This window comes from Amphiura filiformis, chromosome 12, assembly GCF_039555335.1.
Source record: "Amphiura filiformis chromosome 12, Afil_fr2py, whole genome shotgun sequence".
In the NCBI taxonomy this organism is placed as follows: domain Eukaryota; kingdom Metazoa; phylum Echinodermata; class Ophiuroidea; order Amphilepidida; family Amphiuridae; genus Amphiura; species Amphiura filiformis.
Genome location: NC_092639.1, coordinates 3,613,684 through 3,619,756, shown reverse-complemented (window position 1 = coordinate 3,619,756; position 6,073 = coordinate 3,613,684).

Sequence of the window (6,073 nt, the reverse complement as noted above, 5' to 3'; positions counted from 1 at the left end):
GGGGACTTTTGGAGCCGCGAACAGTCCAAATCAAGGGTATTTCTTGGCTTTCTGGTTGAAAATCGCCTGAAAAAACCTTTCAGTGCTGAAATTATCAAAATCAAGGGTCTTTCGGAGCTCTATTTTGGTCAAATATAGGGGTCTTTGGGAGCTGCGAAATCCAAAAAGGGGGGTCTTTCCGGGGGCGCATACCCCCATGGTCATTTGTGTTGATTGCCCCCCCCCCCCGGCTGCTGAATGATATGGGAACCCCACAAGAGGACTGTTACCATCAAAGGTCGATCTAGCTCTCAACAACCATCTGTCGATGTCACCCAATGTGAACAAAACGGCCTTTTGCATGTGGACAATCGGGCAGCTATGAAGACTGTGCCCGGGGGGGGGGGCACTTCAATTTGAAATGGATATAGGTGTAGGGCTGGCACTTTCGCACTAAGGGCATTCGGTGAGAGCAAAATGTAAAAAATATGGGGTCATTGGGTGAGAGCATGTATTTTTGGCATTCGGTGAGAGCAAAATGTAAAAAATATGGGGTCATTGGGTGAGAACATGACCTTTTTTTAAACGGAATCTTTGGGTGAGAGCCGAAACAGCGCGACAGAAACCTCGAAAATCGAATTTCTAGTTCTAAATGGCTTCAAATTTCTTTGTTTTTTCAAAATAAGTGACAAAATCAGTGATAAATGAAAGTTGCTGTTAAATTGAACAAGTAAGGGTCTTTGGGTGACAGATCAAATGAAAAAATAGGGGTCTTTGGGTGACAGAGCATGTGTTCGTAAAAAAATATGGGGTCTTTGGGTGACAGCGACGCTGAAAAGGGGGTCTTAACAGCCCTACATACGCGTCACCTCCAAAGTTGGAGTGCCCCCGGGGACTGTGCAACCACCAAGAAACTGGCTCATACTTCCATCGCCTGGATAGCTGCAACAGCTTGCTATATTATATGGCTTTACGTAATATTGAGATCAGCAAACTCCAGTCTATTCAAAATTCTGCTGGACGTCTATACTGGTGCACGGAAGCATGGCAGCATCCAGCATATTCTTCGTAGCCTCCGCTGGCTTCCAGTGCAGAAGTGTATATTATTTAAGCTCAACATGTTGGATTTAAAAAAACCAGTCCATATTGTAATACAATGCAGTAGATGTAGATGGTAAGTAAACCAGGGGTAAGTGAAGAGTCTAGTGCATGCAGTTGTAGTTGCAGGTAGAGTGGTTGCTGCTGTTTCTCATATTTGTCATACGCTTTTGTCTCTTCTATCCTTGTCCGAGCTTCGCTTCATGCCTGCCTGAAACACTCGTGTGCTATAGATTAACCCAACTTGTCATGTCGCTGGCTAGCCGTAAGGTAAAACGAGAAGCTGAACACGCAAGTCTCCTTCTTTTGACATACATATTAAACCTCTCCTTACTCAAGACTCCTATATGACTTCTTCGCTTGCCACTACTGGTAACTGATATCTTACGATATACTGACAAAGATTTTCAAAAATTGAATGTCGACTTGTCCCCAAACCCACACGAAAGGAACAAGGCTGACAAGAGCGGATTCAAAATAAAAAAAGAAACCTTATGATGTGCACACCCCCACTGCACCGCTTAGGTGTGTATACACATACACACACCCACACACTCTTCAACTTCTCTTGCTAGAAGTAAGTTAAGGGGGTACTACACCCATGTGGTAAATTTGTGACTATTTTAGCATTTTCACAAAAAATAATTACACACTGGTAACAAAAGTTATGTATATTATTGGGGCAAGGAATCCAATCACTACACTGAAATTTCAGTGACTCAAGACAAGCGGTTCAGTATATTATGATAGGAAACGAGGTACATCCTAGCGGTACCCTATTTCTGATCATAAATAACAAACCGCTTGTTTTGAGTCACTGAAATTCCAGTGTAGTAATTGGATTCCTTGCCCCTATAATATACATAACTTTTGTTACCACTGTGTTATTAGTTTTTGAAAAAGGCAAAAATAGACACAAATTTATCGAGGGGTGTAGTACCCCCTTAAAGAAGCCTAGAATGTACGGACGGATCAGAATGGAAACGACCCATACTAGCCCAACGACTACGTGAAACGGACTTGACTTTATTAGATGTGAACATCAGAGGACTACGTTTAAACACTGACGAGGTGTATAATCTGTGCCATGAACTAAAGGCATCCATTATTGTCATTGTGGAAACCTTCTTGGATGCTACTGTGAATGATGGTGCTTACTACATAACTATACCAGGATACTCCCTCAGCTGTCATAGAGACAGACCTACATCCAACAAAGAAGGGATCCACATCTACTGCCTGGAGGGTAGCGTCATACCGTAAAAACTCAAAAGTTAGCATATGTGCTTAGGCCCTACTATATATCGGGCGCTTTTGAAAACACGAAATTGTACCAAAGTCCGACGCTTTACTATTTGACCTAATGGGGTTGAGACACACATTTGCAGGTTGGGGGTTCGTAGGCCTATATAACTATGTGTGTCGATGATTTGCTCAAAACCCTTTACACTTTTGTGGATGGGGCACTTCATGTTTGCATGTTTTAACAGTGCTCGAGTATATCATGTGCTCTTGATCCAGAGGACATGGGGCTGATGTGGTTCTCAGTGACAATGAAGTCACAGAAAATATTCTTTGCTGCTGTCCAGAGGCGTAGCACGAGCCTCGGGGGCCCATGGATTGCCCTGTGCATGTTCCTTGTAGCCCGACAATACCATATTTTGGTCCAAAACATTGCCAAACTTGGCGCGCTTCGCGCATATTATACTAGTCCTTCACGTATATAGCAAAATTCATCTTTATTTTAGGCTAAAATTGTCTGAAATTGAAAATTTATTTCGCGCGCAAAAGTCCTAGTAGCTCCTAGTAAGTTCGGAACAAAATATATGCTTATCTCCCTCCCCTTTAATTTGCCACTGTCGATCTTATAGTAGGCCCCTAATTTGTAAACCAAACTTGGCCTCTTGAGTACACATGCCTTTTTCACGGTGAGTTTGGGGTTTCCAAATTTTGGCCTGGACCCGCCCTCCGTTTAAGCATCTCCTTAATCTTTTACTTGGGGCCCATGGACTTCGTCCACCCTGTCCCCCGCTTGCATGCTACTATTTTGTTTTGGGAACAAAAAAGATTTGTGTAGGCTACTATGCATGGACTTTAAAAATACATCATTCAGGTGCATGGGAAGCCACCCTGGGGACTAGACTAAATCTAATACAAGAAATGCATGTTGAATCCAACGCTCTGCATGGCCTATTGTTCTATTGTTTCCGATTAGAGCGCTGACATATTGGAAAATGTTGCCAATCAATATTCATGAGAGTGTACATTCAACGTCCAGTTTTCGAAATTGGGTGACTTGTGTTTGGCAGGTGTGAAATACATCTGACTGGGCGTTTTAATTACGTAACGAATAAAGGCATCGACATCATCGAATGGCATTACTCGTCGATACTCGATAGACGACCCAACTATGGAAACATGTTAAAGGACATCCGTAATATTTTCTAAGTTATTTATTGATTTATCGAGTATCGACGAGTAATGGATATATTCTGTAGATTAAGGTCATTGATTGAGGTCAGTGACCCATTGTTGAGGAGTTAAGAAGATCAGAGAAGATGAGAAAAGAGGAGATCGCTCGAACATATAATCCGATTACCCCCTTAACCTCCATTGACTTTTCTTTGTTTGGGGTACTTAAAACACCACTTGAAACTTCCTTGGTGGTAATCTGTTCATCCGCCACACGCTCGTCTGATTCTCTTAGTGGAAAAAATATTCCACACACGGAAGTACATCGTTAAATTCCCAATTTCGCAGTCAAATCATGCTTTTTTTCTTTAATAATAATAATAATAACTGCAGGGTGACCATGATTTTTAAACGAGTGAAAAAGCATTATATATATTGCAACTCCCATTAAAAAAATCAAAAATTTTTGTTAAGTTATGGAAAGTCAAGCATAATTAATTTTCCAGGTCAAAGGAAAAGAAATTTAAATGATAACCATTTGAATATTTGCGGCAGTTTACGGAAACTTAATACTAGTGTAATCAGTAATTCAAACTCGTGTCAGCTTCTCCATACTCCCGTTTTGTGTCCAAACGTGTCCAAAAATGCTATTTGGTTTCAAAACATTAATGGTCGACACCCGATAATTCTCCCAATAAAGACTTAAAGTAGGGATGACCAATGAACCATCAACTTGATTTAATTAGAACACTCCCATATAGACATGCAGGGAGCTCAACTGTGCACTGCTTGCACAGACATTTCTAAATTTTTCATAATTTTTCTGTAAAAATTGGGGATGTTGATGCCAATTATGTTTTGTAACTATTCTGCAAATTACATCAACATAACTTATTTGGTTTTTCTGTAAGTGTGAGTCAAAATTGGTCCATCGCCACAGTGCGCTTAATTGCCAGTGGCCAAGTACAGCACTGCTCAGAATGGCACAAAATATTCAGATCAATAAGATCAGGTGAAAACCCTGACCTACTGAGCTGTAATTTGGCAGAGTTGCCGTTATTACCTATGATACCCTCTGTAAAAAGGTTTAAAAAAATGGATCTCGAGTTAAAAATTAAATCACCAGCTTCCCTTTGGAATTTCCATACACATTTCGAGTCATGTTAAATAGACACCTTTCTGAACATAAATGTGAAGTTTCGTGCTCATTTGATATATTTTTCACCTGATCTCAACCCTAAACATTTTCTTATAGTTATACCATCTACACTGACTTGCTGCTATACACGCACAGGAGCTGTACTTTTAAAATACGCGACTAATCAATAATGAGTCTTTCACTCCATTGTTAAAGTACTGTGCTCCCTGTAGCATTATGGAGTGACCAGGTCCTAGAGTGTGATGGTTTTGTAACAGATGACAGTGTTCATTCAAGCCTATCAAGGTCAGTTATTAGCCACTTGCTGAATGGCTGGGCATTATCAGCTATCAAAGAGATGCCTTATGCAGCTGCCAATCACAGTAGAGGTTAAACATTTTGTTAAAAACCAAAAAAGTGATATCAGGACAAAGCTGTGCATATTGGTACTTGATTGTTTGGATTTCTGAGTATGTTGAAAATCCCTTGTAGTGTTTTTTATGTGTAGTGTATATTGTTGTGGAAAAAAAGTTCACCTGGACTTTTGTGCCATTTCGACCATTTTGGATGATTTTTGGCAAATATTTTCTTAAAGCATGATTTCAGTGCCTCGGTTTGAAAAAATTATTTATGCTATTGACTAGTAAAGTGCCATTTCATAAGAACCCCCTTTGATACTTTCACAATATGCATGTTTCATGTTTGCATATATATTAAAATAAAGAAATATAACAAGGTTTATATATGCTTATACCAATTTTGCTCCCATTGCTATTTTTGGACTTTGTCATTTTATTTCAGAATGGGAAACTTCGAAATTCATAATTCGAAAAGTTTTTGACCGATTTTGACCATTTAACCACCAAAATACTTCTGCTGATGAGTTCTTTCCGTAGCAATAGGGGCAACATGAAAGAAAGAAAGAAAGAAAGAAAGAAAGAAGTAAATTAATAAGTAAATAAAAATTTAAAGACATAAGGGGTGGTGCAATAATTATGTGTACCCCCGGGGGTGAATTCTCAAAATGGTCTGCCAAAAATCGATTGCCCCCCCTTTGGCCGTGCCAAAAATCTTTGCCCTCCCCTTTCGACGTGCCAAAAACCTTTGCCCCCCCTTTTGACGTGCCAAAAATCTTTTCCCCCCTTACACATGCAAGATTTTTGGGAACCTGAATTTGAAACCTTAAATTGTAGCTAATTGTCTTAACATGTAATGCAAGCGCAGCGAGCAGGAAATTTTGCATATTTGAACGTGTTCGTAACGTTTTCCTACGCCTTTTTAGGGCTTAATATAGATTGGTTAACGGTGCCCAAAATATGATCTGTGCCAAAATTGCTTGCCCCCCCCTTTCGACCTGCCAAAAATCGCTTGACCCCCCTTTCGACCTGCCAAAAATGCTTGCCCCCCCTTTTGGCCTGCCAAAAATCTTTGCCCCCCTATAATTCA